Raw genomic sequence first — 20,410 nt, 5'->3', positions numbered from 1 at the left:
GCCTTGAGTTCTAGGTCTCTTACCCTGGGACACAACCAACATTTGGGCTTCTGTTTTCTCTCCTCAGAGCTCGTCACACTCACCCCTTGGAGTAAACACATCCTGAGACTGTCCCTCAGAGGAATAATGCAAAGAAAAGGCAACATGTGACTTTTTCCCCATGTCTTCAATGTTAGCTCAGAAGATTCTACAATTAGGAATTGAGTACCTCATGATAACTTTCTCTCTTCCCCAGTTCTGCTAATTAAAGAACAGGTCTTGCCAGCCTACTTCGTGAGTATAAAATTGCAACAGTACATAGAGAAGGACAAACCACAGATGTGGAGAAAGGGAAGAGACGCCCAATCAGTCTGCATGATCTGGGCTGGGTGTGTGGAGCAGAGAGAAGAGCTTGGCTTGTGAGAGCCAAGGCCTTGTGAAGGGAGCCTGAGGAGTGAAGACAGGAGGAAGGGTTTTAAAAATGGTAAAAAGTGGTTGTGGTGTATAGTGAATTGAGTTTCCTTTCATACTTTTTCGAATGGAGTTATTCTTGAATAACTTTTGATTACTAGTCTGCAACCATTAAGCCGTAAAGAAGCCTAGTATATATTAAAGTTCATGAATTTGGAGTTCTGCTTTCAACCTGGATATTCCTAAGTCCTTCAGTCTGTTGCCCTCATTTTTCTTTTTAATATGCAGTTAAAATAACATGAGCCTCCTTTACACAGACCTGCAGGAAGTCCACTACTCACTTCAATATTTATAAGGTTCCAAAGGTGCTCCAGTTCCCAGGTACCTGCCTGTCACCTCTCATTCCAATCTCCTGGTTCAATTCTTTGCTTCTTAAATTCAATTTTTAATAAAGTAATACATGCATTAGTTTGAAATTCAAATAGCCAATGGCTTATAATGAAAACCAGAAGTGCCCAACTAACCATTCCCTACTCTACAGTTCAACTCCCCACAGGCAACTGCTTTCAACTCTTTTAAGCTCGTTGTCTTGTACTTACTTTTATATTTATAAGTAAAATGCACGCCTTGTCAGTTATTAATTGGTCAATTATAGACATTATGTATGGACATTGTCTTATGATAATTGAGGATTTAGCTCTCTCTCCCTCTTCCCACTCCCATTCTACCTCCCTTCTCTTCTGGCACTGACATAAAATGATATAAAATTTTTGATAAAATCAGTCAAGATTGACATTATGGTAACTGTGAAAAAGTGTTAATAACAAATCACATGTGCACACACACACATGCACATATACATACACCAGATCAGTGGTTTATTTCCAGGGGCGTCAAGTGGAAAAGGCTCAGGACATTAGTCAAGATCCAAGGAGGAGACAGGTCACGAGTGGAAAGCAGGAGCTTAGGTAAAATTTCTCCATACGTGTAGGAGTTTTGGAAGTCTACTTTCGAAAAACCTAAGATCCTCAGAGATGCCAGATGCCGATACCAGATCTGTAGATAGACGTCAGTCTCAGGATTTTGAGTATTATTTACGAATATGTCCCATCCACACTTTCAGTGCTTCTAATCAGCTTTCGAAGCAGCACTATTGAATGTGGATGGACTATCAGACATCTTGGAAAAAAGCATCCAATATGAGAAGAACCCAAAACACAGCAGATGCAAATAGATAAAGAATGAAGAAGAAAAATTACCCGCTATATTCCCTAAGCCAGACTAAATAACATTGGAGAGATAAGAAAAGACATTGTCAATATATGAAAAAGAGGGGTTAGGCAAGGTAAAGGAGGAACAATTAGAAAAAAACTGGAAAACTGTCAAAATACAAAAAGCAACACAAAAAATTAGTAGATAAAAACTAAGAAACATTTCAGAAAGTAAGGCAAATAAAACAAGAAGAAATAACTAGGGGGGAAAAGGTAAGAAGCTTAGAATATCAACACAAGAAGCCCCACAGTAGATTAATAAAATATTTTAAAAATGGAGAGGCAGTCATTTTCAGATTCTAACAGAGAAAATTTCCCAGAAGTTCCAGATTGAAAGAATAACCCACTGTGTCCAGCACAGTGAATGACAACAGGCAAGCACACCGGCCCTTCATCAGTGAAATTTCTTCATCATGAAATTTCAGAAGACCATAGAGTAAAAGAAAAAAAAAAACAAACCTATAAATTTCCTTAGGGGTGGGAGAAAATGTCATTGATAGAGAGTATGGAATGGAATTTTATCAGACTTTTTCTTTTTTTAATTAGTTTATTTTTATTATATTTTTTCCATTACTATATACCCCCCTTCTACTCCCCCACACCCCATCCCGCAATCATCATACTGTTGTCCATGTCCACGAGTTCCTTTCCTTTTTGCCCAACACTGCCACCTCCAACCCCCCCTCTGGAGCTGTCAGCCTGCTCTCTATCTATGAGTCTGTCTCTATTTCACTTGTCAGTTCAGTTTGTTCATTAGATGTCACATATGAATGAAATCATATGGTTTTTATCTTTCTCTGATTGGCTTATCTCACTTAGCATAGTGTTCTCTAGGTCCACCCATGCTGGACCTGGAGAACATTATCAGACTTCTTGATAACAAATCTGGAAAGAAATGCAAAAATGATTTCAACATTGTGATGCAAAATGACTTGCAGCCTAACATTTTATACCCAGAAAAATTATCAACTAAGTATAAAGGTAGATTAAAACATTTTTAGAAAAGCAAGATGTCAAATACATAATTATCACTATGAACAACTTCCTATGAATCCAGGAGCATGTGCTCCAGCAACGTGAAGTAGTAAACCAAACAAAAAGTTTCCTGGGACACAGTGGATCCAACACAGAGACATAATGAAAGTTTATGATGAGAACTGTGCTTCAGGCCTTGGTGCCAACTGTCCAGACAGAAACATAGAGGGGAAGCACATGGAGAGAGGAACTCAGGGAAAAATAGTTTACAGATTATTTTATTTATTTGACCATTGGAAAATAACATGGATGGATGTATAGGAAATACAACGAAGCATGAGAAAATGAAATACAAACATAAAAAGTAAACAAATGAAAAATATGAGTAAAATATTAACTCAAAACCTCCCAGAATATTAAAAAAAAATAAAATATAATTATGCTATATAATTATTCTTCATTATTAACATTTTTTTCATAGTCACAATAATGTCAGTCTTGACTGTTGATGAACATTTTTATATCATTTTAATGAGAGTGTGGAAGAGAAGGTAAGTGGAATGGGAGTGGAAGGCAGGAGAGAGAGCTAAATCCTCATCTATCATAAGACATGTCAATACATAATGTCTAAAATTAATCAATTCATAAAAGGCAAGGCACACATTTTATTTATATAAGTATGGAGGTTAAGTACGAGAAAACAAGAGCAAAGAGTTGAAAGTGATTGCCTGTGGGGAGTTGAACTGTAGAGTGGGGAATGATTAACTGGGCATTTCTGTTTTTCATTATAAGCCATTGACTATTTGAATTTCAAACTAATACCTGCATTACTTTATTATCCCCCAAATTCATAGGTTGAAGTACCTCCAAATGTGACTATATTTGGAGATAGAGTCTTTAAAGAGGCAATTCAGTTAAAATGAAGTCATCGGAGAGGCCCTTGTACAATTTGACTGGTGTCCTTATAAGAAGAGAAAATTTGCACACAGAGAGAAGGAGGTGGAGGAGAGAGACCTCAGAAGAAATCAACTTTGCTGACCCCTTGATCTTGGGCTTCCAGCCTCCAGAGTTGTGAGAAAATAAGTTTCTGTTCTTTAAACCCTGTGGACTATGGTGCCTGACTGTGGCAGCCCGAGATGGCTGACGTCCTGTGTTTTCAGTCTTGTTTCTTACCCCTGACTTGTATGACACACCTGCCGGCTCCAAATTCTACACCTTCCAAAGATTCTGTGGGTGGACCGGCTCCCATCCCCTCTGCAGGCGTCTTTGGTTGTAGCAGCCACCGTTCCAAGTCACTTACCACTCCTTCATTTGCTTTCTGTCTTCCACTCATTTGTTGAATGTGAAAATCTTTTTTCAAGCTCTCTTCTTACTGTTTCTATCCATTAGTGGGTTTCAGGGGAAGGAGGAGTTATGCATGCATTTTAACATAAGCCTCATTTCTAAATTCTGGACCTTTTCAACTAGCGATAGAAATCCTCGATAGAAATTATGAAATTAGAGTTCTTTCAGCATATTTCATATGTACTGGTGCCTGATTGTTGCTTCCCAGCTTCACACATGCTTCTTTGCCCTGGCTTGTGATCCTGGAGCTGTACCGTGTAAGCATTTCTTGTTTACCAGGTGGCTTGTCATGGCTTGTCAGTAGGGCTCTGGAGGGCCACTGAGGGAGGAAGGGGCTCCTTTTCCTGTTCCCTGTGTACTTTTATCTCTGGCTCCTGTGGTGTGAGGCTGCCAGAGCTTAAGGGGAGCCTCCCGACACAAACCCGTCAGTGGGTCTTGCAGACACCCATCAGTGAATTTCTAGTAAGTTTCAGCTGTACCTAATGGGGGCTTCCTGGTGAGTCTCCTCACAGACCAGTAGGCAGCTTCCAACTTTCCAACATTGGCTGATGGCACTTCAGCGTTGAATGCTCTCTGGAATGGCGATCTCACCCCCTCTCCAAGCTTTTCTTACGAAGGTCAATTGATTAGTTTTCTAGTTTCTAAACTGCTGTCAAATTTCAGCCTCATCCCCCTAGATGATTTCCATCATCATTACTGGAGGTTTCTGTCGATGAATTCTTGAGCGACACATTCAGACTCTATCTTTCGCTTTATGCCCACAGATGCCTAATTACAATTATACTGTGTATTTTACTAGTTTAATTCTCAGAGCATAACCTCTTTTCGAGGACCTTTTCTTTTTTTCATCTATACCCAATACCAATAAAATGTCCTCTGATCAAAATGAGACAGAGGACACTTAACCCGAGGCCGCCCCAAAGATATGACTTGGAACTTCCTGAAAATCAGAACCCTGCTAGAAATGTTTCTGCCAGGCTCCCTATGGCTTTTAATTCACGCGATGAACCGCTTAGGGAGTGAAGTGAAAGTGAAACCATGCTCATGGATGATCGTAAGGTAAGAGAAATAGCAGTTGGTAAAACCTTTGCCCAACTGCCCATCACTTTTTCTCTTCATTACAATACAACTCGGGAAGGTTGTAAGATCAACTGTCACAAATGATGAATTAAGACAGAATTATAGGCAGAGGATGCCTTATTGCTGGCATCAAATTTAAACCTCTGAAGGGCAAAAGGGAAAGAAACATTTTTTCCCCTTGCTCATTTAAGTCTTGAAATTGAGAGTTAGAAAGGACCTAGCCGGTGAGCTGAGAATGTCCCATCATCTCTCCCTCTCATTTTAGGCCAATATTCTTGTAGATAAAATACAAGGGCACAAACTTCCTCATGAGAATTCAAAATAGGTAAGATTGGTCTCTGAGAGTTAAGCTATGAAACTGACTTAGATCAGTGTGGGGAAACGCAATGTCATCTTAGAAATAGAATGTTTCCTAGGCCGAGACATCTTGGAGGCACTGACACAAGGCAAAGGGAGGAGGGACTTAGCAGGAAGAAGGTGAAGAGAGGCAACGCCTGTCTAAGTCAGTTCTGCGGGAGAGAAACTCCGCCTCCAGCTACCTGCCTGGAGCATCAGCCAGCAGCACCTTCATCCTCATTTTCCCACCTGGATTCCATCCATCCCAAGTAAATTGCTCATAATCTTTCTCTCCACATGGATTTGCCTATGGAGTGAGGACGGCCTGATTCTCCAACTTCTCTATCATATCTGCTCGACGACAGTTATTTCTCACCGGAAATGAACAAATTAATGACACAGTGGCTGTCAACTTGGTTGATTGGCATCTGCAATTTGGTGTGATAACCAACCAGTTGTCTGCCTTGTTAGACTAAGGAACCAGTGTGGGATCAGTTGGGATCCTATGGCACTTAAAAGTGATCCTAAATTACATCTGAACTATTTCAGATAATGATACATATTCATTATTTTTATTGCCTAGAAACTTAATTCTAGAGGGGAAAGTTTTTTAACTGTAACTATTAAGAGGAGCAGAACACTATTATGATTAAGAACATGGAGTTTACATTGAGACAACATGGCTTCAAACCCTGGTCCTCTTACCTTCCATCACAATGTGCATAGGCTTTGGCTGGGTCTTTCTGTGTTCTAGTTCCATCAGTAAAGTGAGCATAATAAAAGTATTTATGTGAGAAGAGTTATTTTGAGGCTTAAATGCCCATAAAATACTTATAAAATGCCTAGTACTTGATAAAGGCTTAATAAATCTTTGCTGTCTTCACCATAACTATTATTACCAAAATTATTTTTCTCCTTTTTAAAGATTAAAGCCATCTGCCACTGACAATCTGAATTTATTTAGTTCAGCCCAAGAGGATCAGTGTGAAAAATTGAATTGAAAGAACTTTTGACCAAGCACTGATCTAATATAAAGTAAATAAAAAGAAAAACATAATGCATATAATTAAAAATATCTCATTTAGTTTCAAATCAATCAAATCAATGATAAATCAAATGGAGATAAAGACTAGAAGAAGGTGATGGTGGGCAACATTAAATAGAGTGGTCCTGTCAAGTTTAGATAGAGCAATATTGGAGAGATGGAGTGAAAGACTCATAGAGAAAGAGACACCTGAGCTGAGACCCACATGATACATCTGGAGGGAACAATTCAGGAAGAGGGCACAGCAAGTGTGGCCTAGAGGAGGGAAAGAACTTGGCCTTTTCTAGAAATAGAAGGAAGGCCAGGGAGGATTAAACAATAATGTGGTGGGGGAATATAGAAGGCAGTGGGGTTGGAGGGGGGGTTGCAGGTCACTGTAGAGAGCAGGACTTCCTGCCAAGGGCTAGAGGAACTATGGTGGGGTTTGTGGAAGCGTGGTCACAGGTTGTGGTGTGGAGAATAGATTGGCATGGGGTAACCCATTTTTGAGGGAGGCTGGAGGTTAATGCCCTAGGCCAAGGAAGAAGACTAGTGGGTTAGGCTGGTGCAGAAGCAGTGGGAATGGAGAGGAATGGATGGATCTGGGGTGTATTTTAGAAGTAAAGCTGGTAGGACTTCCTGACAAATTGGATGAGGGGAGTAAGGGCCAGAGAGAAGTTCAAGATGATTGTGGCATTTTTGGCATGAGCAACTGTTTGAGTGCTCATTTCATGGAGTGAGAGGGTGGGTGGGCTGGAAAAAGTGGGTTTAGGGGGGGGAATGTGGAATTTTATTTAAATGTGTTTAGACTGCTAGGTGTCAATTAGCAGTGTTGAATTTTAGATATTTAGGTGGCCTTAGTAGGGAATGTTTTTTTGTATTTTCAATAAAGTTTTGAAAACTAAAAAAGCATATTTTGAGGAGTCCTATCAACCTAACACCTTATGCTGAAAAATGCCATCCTTGTTCAGTCCTGTTATGTGTGAAAAAAAGCACACTGTTTAGCGATTTCCTCTGTGAATTAGTAGTGAAGCTGGTCCTAGAACCTGAGTTTGCTTTTCTCCTTCTCCCTCCCCTCCTCCCTCCCTCCTTTTCTCCCTCTCTCTTTCCCTCCCTCCCTCTCACCTTCTTTCCCTCCCTCCCTCCCTCCTTCTCTCCCTCCCTTCCTTCCTGAGCTATAATTCTATTCTGAGCTTCTCATCAGTCCCAAGATTGTCACCATAATTAAAAGAGTTTTAAGTAGAAAGCCTTTTGGATAAAACAAAAATCCTGTTTCCATGAAAATGTGGCCTCTTAAATAAAGAATAAGAGGCAGAAAGGGATAGAGCCCAGCTAGGAATAGATTTTCCTAAACACCATCTTAAGGGGTCCTTTGCCCACTGGGGCTGCCACAGAGACAGACCATGTGCCGTTGTTCAGCAAGTAGGCCTTGTCTGGTATGAAATAATTATTTAAATGTGTATTATTGGGATTCTGTGCAAGTCCATGTTCTTTTTTTCAGCTTGAGGGATTGGGAGTGACCAGGGAAGCCTTCAGTGATTGCTGAGAAACCAATACTACAAATCCCGAACCAACCTGCACACAATGCCTCGTAAAAATCTCATTAGTCTCCCCTGTTCTCTCCGTATCAGCATTCTGGGCACCATCGTAGAGAAAATGTGAATTGCACACTTATAAATTATTCATTTATAACATGTGTTGGAATGCAGCTATGGAAGCAGAAAGGTTTCTTCCCTTTAGTCTCAGATCTGCAGCAGCTTGCTTTCAGAGTTTGTTTTGCATTTTTGAGCTTCCCCGAAGACATCGGACCTGTTGTTGCCTCAAAAGTATCTCGGAGTATGTTCCAATTAATCTGGACTGTCTCTTTGACCAATTGAGTGGAAATCAGAAACCAACGTTTAGCCAGGAATTACGCTAGACAGTGGGGATGAAGAGGTGGAAGAGACCGTCTCTGTTGAAGATGCTCATGGAGAGGAGGCAGTACAGTACAAAGAGAGCTATCATAGGGATATGCACAGGGCTGGTGAGAATGGAGGAAGCATCTGGCTCATCCTGGGCACTTAGGGAAAGAAGATCTGAGGGAAGGCCTCAAAAGTGACACCCGAGAATACTCACATACCGCTGGTGGGAATGTAAAATGGTACTGCCACTTTGGAAAAGTGGAAGTTCTTCAAAAGGTTAAATAATTACCCTATGACCTGGCAATTCTACTCCGTATATGTACGAAATGAAACATAGGTCCACAGAAAAACGTGTACAGGAATGCTTATAGCAGAGTCATTCATAAGAGCTCCAAAGTGGAAACAACCCAAATGCCCGTCAGATGAAGAACGGGCAAATAAAATGCGATATCCACACAATGCAAACTATTTGACCTTAAAAATAAAGGAACTATAGAGGCATGCTACAGCATGGATGAATCTTGAAAACATTATGCTACCTGAGGGAAGCTGACCACACAGGACCAACTATTGTATGATTCTATTTATATGAAATGTCCAGAATGGGCAAATCTCTAGCAACAGAAGGGAGATTACTATTCACCTGGGTGGGGAAATGGAAGGGTTGGGGGCTATGGCTAAGGGGTGCAGGGCTTCTTTTTTTGTGGAGTACTCTAAAATGGATTGTAGTGAGGGATGCACAACTTTTGTGAATATACTAAAAGTCCTTGAATTACACACTGAAGTGGGTGAATGATATGGCTATGAACTAAATTTCAATGATGTTTCCAGAGGAACAGTGACCCCTGAGGGACAGTGGGGAAGAAAGTTGGGAGAGGACATTCTAAGGATTGACAATAGTGAGCAAATCCACCCCATCGGCAAGTCCCGTTGACTTTACGGCAAAAATGTGCTCCCGATCATTCCTGGCCTCTCTGTTTGCACTGCCGCCACCCTCATCCGAGTCCCCTCATCTCCCTTTGCGGTAGACTCCTAGCTACTTCCGTTCTTGTCCACTGTGTTAGAGAGTCTAATGGCAATGCAGGGCTATTCCCCTCATTTTTGGTTGACTCCAGGTTGGTTTTGCCTGGTGCGACATGGTGTCCTTGTGAGCTTCCGAAGCCTGAAGGGAAGTGGAGACACACCTGTCCCTGTGGCTTTGGCAGAGTTTCCCAGTTGTCCTCTGAATCATACCAGGTCACTGAGATTCCAGAGGACAGTCTCTGGGACTTCCTTCACCTGTGATTTCCTGCAATTTCTCTGATCTCACCCCCTAGACCTTCCAATAGCCCTTTCATTTCTCAGTCCCCATATCGAATCCACTCCTGCTTGAGACACAGGGCATGGTTTCTGTTTGCTTGATTCAGATCCTTACACTTTGTTCTCCACACAGCGACTGGCATCACATTTGGAAAAAGATATCACATCACGACCTTTTACTCCCCTGCTCAAAATTCTCTAACGACAGCTCCCATAAGCTTGGTCTCAAATCTGGATTCTGTATGAGACTAGGCTTCCTCTCCCTACTCATCTGTTTGCTCCCTCCTCTTTGCTGATGCCCCTTCCACATCGACCCCCTTCCTGTTCCTCCTGGATGTCCAGCTCTTCTCACCCGAGAAGCTTTGCACATGCTGTTCCCTCTGCCTGGGACACGCCACCCCAGGTTTCTGCAGGTTCCTTTTCACCACATTGCAGCTCAGCTATCTCTCCACCATACCCAGTCTGCTCGCCTCCTCCATCACACTCCATCACAACCCTGAGTTTTATTACTTTTGTCGCTCTTCTCACCTACTGAGGTTATCTTGTTCAAATATGTCCTGTCTTGCTTATTATCTGTCTCCTTCCTAGAATGCAAGCCCCAGGCAAGCAGGGGCTTTGATGCACTGTGGTATGTCCAGTGCCTAGCTCAGTCTCTGGCACGTAGAAACTTTGTGCACTCTTGTTTGGTGAGTGTGTGGAAATGAGGAAGGACGAGGGAAGTCAGAGCACTAAGGGACTATCGTACATAGTCAATGAAAGGCTGGAATTCCATGGGTGGATGTGGTGATGATGGTGGAGGTGAACGGCGAGGTCGCCCGGGAAGATGGGTCACCTGGGCTTTGTTCTTTCCTAGCTGTGTCATCTTAGAAAAGGCATTCAATTTCTCCAAGTTCCAGTTCTCCACTTTAAATTAGAATGTCTAACACCCAACTCATGAGGTTTAAATGAGGAGATTAAATGTGCTCATATACACAAAAACCTTGTGGAAAATATAAAGTGACCTGTTCATATATTTAACACTTACTCTTAGGGTGTACCGACAGGGTCTGGGTCCTGAAAATCCCTTGAGGAGCCCATGTCTGGAGGGGAAGAGAGACCCACAGAAGTCATAGCAGGGGCCTCACATGATTATTCCATAAAGGCCTCCCAGCCCGGGGTCTGACCTCCAATTGCTTCTTATTATCCGGTGCCAGCCTTTGTCTTTGTTAGCGCTGGGGTTTCCTCACAGACCGCGATGGGTCCTCATGGTTCCACAGGGCCTGTGAGGCCTCCTCTGGATCTGTATGCAGGAAGCCCCAGCTCCCGTGGGATCAAAGGTCCTGGGCCTCCTGACCTTATCACCTGTGTTTCCTTTGACAACAGGTGGGCTGTTTATGCTCGTGCATCATCCCTCCCAGATGCTTAGTCCATCAGTCTTCATTCTGATGTGACTCTCCTTTTTATATGCAGGTTTTGTTTTACATTCTCTTTTCATCACCCCATATATTTCTCCTCTTCCAAACTCTCTTTTCTTTGCTAACTTTTTTGCTCTGTGATTCCTTATGCCTGGGATTCTGTTTACACCCCTTCAGGTTCCCGGAGCCTAGCGGCGTCCATAGAAATCTCCTGTATGCCCTGGAATTTTATCCGTACCCCCTACTTGTTTTAGACACAGCATATGGCAGCATGTCTGGTTCTCAGCTGGTTCTGATTTAGGACAAGGACTTGGTCTTTGTCACCTCTTCCCCCCTGGTCACTGCCTGTGCCTGCCCCAGAGTGGGTAGTCCTTGGTTACGGGATGGTGGTTTGATGGGCTGTAGTGTCAATCATGAGTTAGAACCATCCATCCTCGGCTGCTCTTTGTTGGGTCTAAGTAAAAAACTTAAGTAAAAAGCCTCTTGTTTGTCTCCCTAAAACCAGCCAGGATAATGCAGCTCCCTTCAGGACTGAGGGTTAACAAGGGGGAGATGCTGTGTTTAACTGTCATACTTCCAGGTTCAAGGTTTATCAAGGTCTTTGTTTCTCTCTCTTTGCTGGGGAGTTGAGGGTTTGAGCAGGGTTGAGTGTTACCTGCATCCAATTCACCCCAGGGTTGGACCGGCAGCTGCTGAGAGAAAAGACGGCACTGATGGGCACGGGAGGAGAATGAGAGGGTGGGTTTTGATTAGAAATAAAGAAAAAAAACTCAGGAAAATGCTTTGTTCAAAGATTTACAACATTTCACTCAATAAGCCTTTATTTATTGCACAAAGCTAATTTCTTTTGGAATATTACTTTGGCACAGAGTCTATTAGTAAAGGCAACTTAAGAGAATTGAAAAATTTGGGGCAAAGGGAAGCCTTAGAAAGTTGTCCTACCTGGTTGATGCATGAATTAAAAAAAAATGGAGAGGGGGTAGGGGTGATGCACGGAAGAATCGGCCCCTTTGAGAGCTGGCAGGAAGGTGTTGGTGCTGCCTTCGGTTTGTGACTGCTGGCTGATGTACAGTCATCATTTCCATAATGACACCTGCTTCTTGATCAGAGCTATTCTTGGGAAGAATTTTTTTTCTTTCTAACTACACATCTGACTGAACATTTGCCAGGGTGTTGATCAAGGGCTGTTTTTACTTTTAATAATTGTGGTGCATCCATTCCAAAGCATTCCTTCTATAATTAATCACAACAAGATCTGGTTACCTACTGAGAGCTGAGACATTGAGAAAGAACCAGAGAAACAACAGGATGGTATCGGCTGCCTAACCACGGTGTTCTGCGCCCTTCCCACTCCTCACCCTGTCTGCACCTGCTACCTGGAGACCCCATCTACCTCTGGGATCCTGGGCCCATTCAGGGCTCCTTTTGATGCTTTATTTGTTTAGGAGAAAAATACTGGATTGCAGTAAGCAGATGTATCTCATTTAGGAGGGAAATGGGCATTTCATTCAGGTTTTCCATTTCAAACTAGACACGACTTCCTGTGGGTGCAGGCAGACTGTTGTTGCTATGGTTTCGTTATTTGCAGGTTAACACAAGTTGCTCCCCTCTGCTGCTGTGCACAGGGCTGGGTCGAGGGGACCCCTTCTTCTCTCCAGATGTGCTCACAAGTGCCTGCTTTGGGATCTGGCAGATAGTTGGTGTTCAATGAAGAGATACTGAAACTTTCCTTCTCTGCCCAGAAGAGCAATCTCTCCGTGTTCATTGTGATGTGTTGGGGATAAAGTTCTTTTGGGCAGATGGTGCCAGTAGCACCATCATTGGAATGTGGCAAATCTGGGTGGCTCCTTTCACATCTCAAGGTCTGTTTCTTCAACGTCAACATAAATGTCATTATGAGCTGTACGTCATGGATCGATGCATAGAAACTCTGATAACTGATTGATGTTTCTGTAGACAATAGTCTGGAAGGATGCCTAAGAATTGGTGACAGTAGTTACTGCTGGGGAAATAAATTGGGGAACTGCAAGTGGAGATGGGAAGTAGACCACTTAGCACTCTACAGTCATTATGCATTATTGGAATATTTTTCCATGTGAGTATAGTGCTCATATGCAAAATAATTAACATAAAAAGAAAGTCCATACATAGGCACCCATATCCACCCTTTCTCTCTCTTCTCCTTTGGACCCACACTCCCCTCGGGAATGTCAGATGCCTCACTCATTGGGTCAACCTGAAATCTTGAGATATAAGAATGGCTCGGAGAAGGTAGCTCAGGGAAACTGGCTTGCTTTTGCACAATCCTACAAACTGAGGGAGGAATCCTGGAAGACTTATACTTCTTATTCTTATTTGGGCATGTCTCCACCAAAATGAGAAATTTTGATTCTCATTTTGTTTTTTTTAAACCTTTCATGAGAAAACCCATTGCCTTTTTCTAGAGAGAGCTTAGTCTTCAAGGACCAAGACCCATCTAACTCTTGGGGCAAGGATGGAAAATGTTTCTTTCATTCCTTTTAGAAAAATCCCTAGGAGTAGGAAAGATAGCACCACTTGCTCAATGCTCACAGTCATTTTCTTTTTCAGTTAAAGAAACTGAAGCCTTAGAGAAGTCAGGTAACTCCATTTAAGTAGGCCCTACAAGTTGTACCTGGTAAGGTCAGGGTTGTTACCTGGGTGGGCTGACTCCAAACCCGTGGGCTGTACTCAGGCTGTTGCTGTGTGTTCACCTATGTGTGTAAAAGAGGATTGCACATGAGCTTCTGATACAGTTCTGGGTGACAATTCTGACTTTGTCACTTCCTAACTTCGTGACTTCAGATATGTTGCGTAGCCTCACCCATCCTGGCCCCTGGCCATACAAGCTTTCTTTCTGCACTTTCTTTCTGCTTTGACCTCAGGCCCTTTGCATTTTCTCTTTATTCTGCTTGAAAAGCCCTCTCCACCATGTTTTCATGGCTGACCTGTCATTATTGAGCACACTACTTAAATGTCACCTCTCCCCAGAACACTCCAGCTGAAATGACAGCCTCTCTCCTAGCAAATCACTCTGTAACAAACCAAACTACTTCATTCCCTTCACGGTGCTTATTTGCACTTTAGCTTGCAAGCTGGCACTCAATCCACTGAGCCACACCAGTCAGGGCCTTATTTGCACTTTAAATCATACTATTTAAGTGTTTTTTAAGAAAATTTTCCTACTAGAATGTTGGCTCCTTGTGGTGCATTGTCTTTTATATTCACCACTAAATCCTTAGCATGTAAAACAGTCAGTGCTTGGTCTACAATGGATGCCCAATAAATGTCTATGAACTGCCTGACTTGCTGGCCCTTGGTTTATTTTCATGTACAACATCGGGATGATATTAGCTTCCAGCATCACTGTTGGGAATCAAGGGAACACGTTACGTAGCACAGGGCTTGGGGCTCAATTCCCAGTAGCTGCTCTGGTGACCACTGGCTGCTTCTCTTTGCACTACACAAGGGTTTGAAAACGTGTTTCCCTGAGTGCAGTGTAAGCAGCAAAGCGGTCTGGAAAGGATTGCCCTGCCTGTCCTCAGCCTTGGGGAAAATGAATCGTATTTTCTATTTAAGGGTGATATAACATCGCCACAAAAGAAACTTTATCTGTTTAGCCCTAGCCATCATTTTTCTCTTCCACCCTGCCCTCCCTGGGAAGGTGCTCACATTTACCATGTGGGTTCTAATCTCCACTGTATTTCTGTCGGCCCTGATGATTGATCTTCGGCTAACAAATCAGCTTGGATGGCAGTGGGCTGCTGTCCCACTCAGGCTCTGATGGAAGGTGTGGGTGGTCTGTAAATCATCACAGGAGATGCAGGCTGAGGGCTGCTCTGGGCACAGTATCAGGAGGACTCTCTTTCCACAAAGCTGTGCTCTGTCGGGGGGACTCCAGGTTGCCTGCCTGTGCTTTCTTCTCCAGGTGATGTGGTGGCATTTTCGTCTGCCCTAGGTTTAGGGCTAGAGTGGATGTGTACCGTTGTGGCTGGTTCTTTTGCATCCTTGACCTCTCATAAATCAAAACGCAGCCAACACAGCTCGGAAGTCCGGAAGCCAGGGCTTCCTGGGGTCTAAGTGTGGCCTTTTTATGATGAATTATAATAATAAAAGGATTGAAAAAAGGTCTTTGAACAAATTTTAGCAGTGAAAGTAGCCACACTCTATGAGGAACTCCACTGTCCCTCCACCAGTCATGTCATAATGAGAAATTTGTGGGTTGGGGTCATTTGTATGAGCTCCGGCAGCGCCATAGATAGAACCCAGCAACCTCCAGTAATAATGATGATAATGATGAGCGCTCACATTTCTGAGACTTACCAGGTGCCCTGTGCCATTAATCACTTTACATACAGAAGTATTTAATCTTCCAGGAATAATGAGCTAAGGAAGCAGCTCAAAGATCTGTTTGATGGGGATGCATACAGACTATAGAGACCAACTCCTGATTTTGTAATTCAGAAAGGGGTGTGTGGAGGAGGTGGTTAGCATTTACCTAGCACTTACACCAGGTTCCGCCCTTTCATATAAGGTATTCCTTCCGCCAACCTTGCACCTTAGCGTGCCTTTTACCTACATGTGTATAGGTAAAAGCTGAGGAATATTTAGCAGCATGTCCACAATGACACACGGTTGCTAAGTGGCAGGGCCGGAATTTAAACTAGATTTGTCTGGGTGGCAAATCTAGAAAAATGATGGCTCCAAACTCTACTTATGGATAGAAATGGTCTTAACAGAGTCCATCTGGTCTGTAGACAATAGGATGAGAAGTCCACCTACTAGAAGAGTTTTTCCTCTGAGCCTTGGAGTTTTCTTCTGTTACTAATATGCACTCAGACCAATCCCCGTACACCCGAGTCTGAGTAGAACTAGACAATCTTTGCAAAACACCATGAAAGCTGAAAAGATTGAAATACTTAAAGCTTTCAATTTGTCATTATTTTGGCTTCTAAACTTGTCATCTTTATAGTCTTGAATTAGTAAGAGAGGCAAATACTCGTTGACACTGACAGAGAGGTACACTGCATTTTATATACACTGCCCTGTGCAACCCCATCTGATTGCCATTGGGACTCAAATTCATACTTTTCACCATCATAACCCACAATCATAACCCAACGTTCATTCAAGTTAAAGCACTGTAACTCTTTTTAGGAGTAGAAAAAAAAATACTTGCTGCTTTTTTACAGGTTGATTTATTGTTACATGACAATATTGGGTATATTAAATTTTAATATTGGTGCTGTCTTTTTCACCATAAGTCTTCCGCTGAGGAGCTCAGAAATTATTTCACTTTAAAAGAGACATTTATTGCACTGTATAGGCAGGTAGGTAATTCCTTCCTCTGAGAAACTTGTGGATTATTTCCCTTCTGAAGCATAAGAAGTTTTGATTTGCACTTGTGTCTTTTGGGTGCAAAGGAAGGGTGACTTACCGTCCCCATTGGCATAAATAATGTTGTTTGTTTCTGTATCATTTTCCAACACCCACTAGGATAGTGACTCACAGTTTAGTAGGCAGAGAATTCAGTCTTTTACTGTAAATGTCAGGGACAAAGAATGGAAAAACAACTTTGGATTTCAGCCTAATGTTCAAATGGGTCCCCAATCACATTGGAAAGAGATAATCCAGTTATGGTGGGCTAGGGCTACAGAGCATCTGTCACTTCTCATTCATTTCCTGGAACCATTAAAACTCTTTAGGGAACATGGCAAACCTCTGATCCTTACAATGGGATAGTACTCCAGATACTGTATTTTTCGGACTATAAGACTCACCAGAACATAAGACGCACCTAAGTTTTAGAGGAGGAAAATAGGAAAAAAAACCCCACTCCATCGCCGCCCATTCGGACTATAAGATGCACCCCCATTTTCCTCCCAAATTTATGGTGGGGGAGAAGTGCATCTTATAGTCTGAAAAATACAGTAATTTATGCTTTTACCCACAATGAGACATCTATCTCTTCTGCTGTGGCTACTTCTCACCCACCTGTTTTCTCCACTGTTCTCTACTTGGAACTTTTATCACTGGTTTTTAAAAATACATTGCAATCTATGAAAATACCATGTGAGCATTCTGGCATAGGACACTCTGGCCATTTCTACAAAATCAGATATGACAGAAGCTACTTGTTGCTGATCCTATGCCCTTTTTCCTCCTTGGTTATAAGAACTGATTTCATTTGGAGTGGCCATGGGCTTGCCTGAGATCTACATTTCCCAGCCTCTATTATAATCTGGTGTGGCCATCCTCATTAGTGGGTAGATCCTCTGGGAAGTAGAACTATGAAGCAGACAACTGGTGTGGACCTGTGTTTGCCTTTCCACTCTCAATTCTGCTTCCTATTGGACTGTGGACAGATGGCTGGCTCTCTGGTAGCGATGTTAAAAAGGAGGCAACCTTCAGTTCTTGTAGAATAGACGGTGGACAGAATGACCGGGGTGTCTGAAGACTTAGTTGAGCCACTATACCACGCATGCATCACCTATCTCGGGACTTTTTATAAATGAGAGAACACATGTCTACTGTATTTAAGCAAGTACAGTCGTGTCCTACTACAAACACTGGGGAAACCGGTCGCTATGTTGTCAGGACATTCAAGTAGCCCTACAAGGAGGTCCATGTGACAAGAAGCCGAGGCCTCCTACCGATAGCCAGCGTTGACTTGCCATCTGTGTGAGTGGATGATCTCGGGTGCAGATCTCCCAGCCCAGTCAAGCCTTCAGACCGTGCTGGCAGCGTGCCGATGACCTCAGGAGAGGCCCCCAGCCAGCTGAGCCGCTCTTGAATGCCTGACCCTTTGAAACCGTGTAAGATAATGCATGTTAATTATTATTTTAAGCTGTCCCAGCAATATATAAATAACATAGGTTTTACTATTAGGTATGTATACTTATATATACATTTTAAAACTGATGCATCTGGTGTGTAACACAAAACCTTGATATTCTGAATCCCTGTAAGTGTAAATATCCACAAAGGCACTTAAATGCCTCCCCACTTTAAGGCAACATAGTTAAATATGATTGCAGACTTACCAGCTTTTTAGCCACTCATATGAATACAGCAGGTAATTATCCTTATGAATTTCACATTCCGCTAAACAAGCATTTTCCTGACCTTATGGCAAGGCAGAATTAGAGCGAAGTCGTCATATTCTCCTCTCCCACTCCCTCACTGTCACGGCCCCTCCCAGCCCCAGCCCCGGAAGGCTGGAGTGGCCCACTGGACTCTAGGTGGATGAGAACGGCACATTTCCAGAGCACGCCCTGCCCCTTCTTAACGATACTCTGTGTTTCACAGGGAAAATCAGCTTTTGGAAAAGTGCAAACCTTCCCAGTTTTAAGTTCAATTTAAGTGGAGGGAATGAAACTGCCTTCCCAATTTAAGGTGGGGTTTGCACGGTGACTGCCTGAGTTCTCCGATGATGGGCCCTGGGACCTCTTCCAAATTTTTCGTAAACACTAAGTAAGTTTCCTGACACCGGGCTTAGCTTTGTTCACAGTGGCCAGCCCCTTCCTCACAGATCATAAACTCACCCTCAGACAACTCTGAAACTTCTGTAATCTTCCCACTCTCCGCTCTGCGCCGACCCCTGAGTGTTAGGGGCAGTCCGCAGAGCCGCCGACCTGGTGTGTGTTCCCCTAACTTCCCCGAGCCCGAGCACCTTTTAGGTGGGGCATTGAGTTTCAAGACCTGAGGTTTATTGGTTATTTGATTATGATGAACTGCCTGTTTGCCCCACCGATGTGGCAGGTGTGTAAAGCTCAGCCGCAGGGAGGGGCTGTGCAGCCTTGACCGAGGTCGGCAAGCCATGCTAACTGCAGGGTGAAAGGCTGCAGCAGGTCTCCGGGATGGGGCGGCCCTGCACTTGTTGGAACACCAGGAGTAAAGACTGTCATAACCACAGGGTGAGTCGTTATCCCACATCTCAAACCTTTTTACTCCAAGACTCCAATTTGGACTACATTTGGTTGATGAATATCAGAGACTTTGGCAGAGTAATGGCAAATTGTCCCGCTGAACTTACTCACACTCTTCTGATTCATCTATCTTACTGCCCAAAGCCATCATCATCACTCACGTGCTGCCTTTCAATGTGGATTTTTGTTGTCTTCCTTCTCTTCTGCCCCCTCCTTCTCTTTCCTTGTCTGTGCATGTGCTGGCAGGTTAGAAGTTGAGGCTCCTGACTCAATTCTTATTTGGTTGGATTCTCCTTCTCTTCCTTCTTTCCAGTTTGATTTCTAAAGGGTGTGGTATGCAAACTTCAGAAGACAGAGAAGTCATTGTTGGTTTAGTCCTACACCAGAAACATTCAGAGGCTGTATAGGTATCCCTGTTTCTCCCTCTTCAAAGCTACCTAGGCACTACCTTCCTAACACTTTCAGCCAGGCAGACAATTGGATGATAAACTGAGAGCTGGGATTAGCTAACCAATGAAAGCTCCTCCTGCTGGAAAAAGGGAGTAGTGCACCTGTGGGCTTTGCTGTCATCCTTGAGGTTAAGCAATCTGAAGGTCTGATTGGAAGGGATTTTCTTTGGTTGGGGGTGGGGTGGGTGGAGGACAAAGAGCAAAGCTTTGTTAAAATACTTCTGTCCTGCTCTTGCCAAACAAACAAGATAAAAGGAGCCATTTACAAGACATTACGTTCATTGCTACTAAAGGGTAACTGCTTATTTTTTTTTTTCCTTTTACAAACAGGAAGCACATTTCCTGCTCTCATTCTATGCCCAAGGTAGCAATCTCGAAGCAGCATGAAGTAAGTGGCAGGGAGCAATTCAGATGCATTTTATTCCCGAGCTCAGCTTGTGTATCTGTAGCAACTTCACTAAAGCCACCATCAAGTGAATATAAAAAACACACACATTATATATATACATAAAGATATAGACAGACTCATAGATGGAGAGCAAGATGAGAGCTAGTGGTGGTGGAAGGTTGGGGGGTGGAGGGTTTGAACAAAAAGGAAAAAGGACTCATGGACAACAGTGTTGTCATTGCTGGGGTGGGGGGGCACGTATAAAGGGACTCAATGGTAATGGAAAAAAATACAATAAAGATTATAAAAGTTAAAGAAACTAAAAAAAAGATAAACATATATACATTTCTAATCCCTCTATCTCACCTCACCTTCCACTTATTGTCAGAGGAAATGAGCCTTAATGCACTGAAGTTTTTGACTGAGATGAAGGTATTTGCTGTGTTTTAGAACCAAATGAGATGCATACTTTGAGCTGCTGAGTTGGTCTGGGATCTAGCCCTTCTGTCTCCGTGAGAGTTGAAATAATAATAACAACTGCCACTTAGGGAGTTCCAACTGTGTGCCAGTCTCACAGTGGCTTTCATTTGTCACCTGACCTCCTCTTTTTATC

At 43.0% G+C, this 20,410-nt stretch overlaps 1 long non-coding RNA gene across 1 annotated transcript in view; it reads right to left on the bottom strand.

The window, feature by feature from the left end:
- The window catches only part of LOC123480518 (uncharacterized), a 47,495-nt gene extending 28,336 nt beyond the window's left edge, over positions 1 to 19,159 (bottom strand). The window contains exon 1 of the long non-coding RNA XR_006656554.2: positions 19,122 to 19,159. This is a non-coding gene — a long non-coding RNA (uncharacterized lncRNA). The remainder of the gene's footprint in view (positions 1 to 19,121) is intronic.
- Between the last annotated feature and the right edge of the window lie 1,251 nt (positions 19,160 to 20,410).

The sequence above is a fragment of the Desmodus rotundus genome, chromosome 7 (assembly GCF_022682495.2).
Source record: "Desmodus rotundus isolate HL8 chromosome 7, HLdesRot8A.1, whole genome shotgun sequence".
In the NCBI taxonomy this organism is placed as follows: domain Eukaryota; kingdom Metazoa; phylum Chordata; class Mammalia; order Chiroptera; family Phyllostomidae; genus Desmodus; species Desmodus rotundus.
This window is presented reverse-complemented; position numbering and strand designations above follow the sequence as displayed.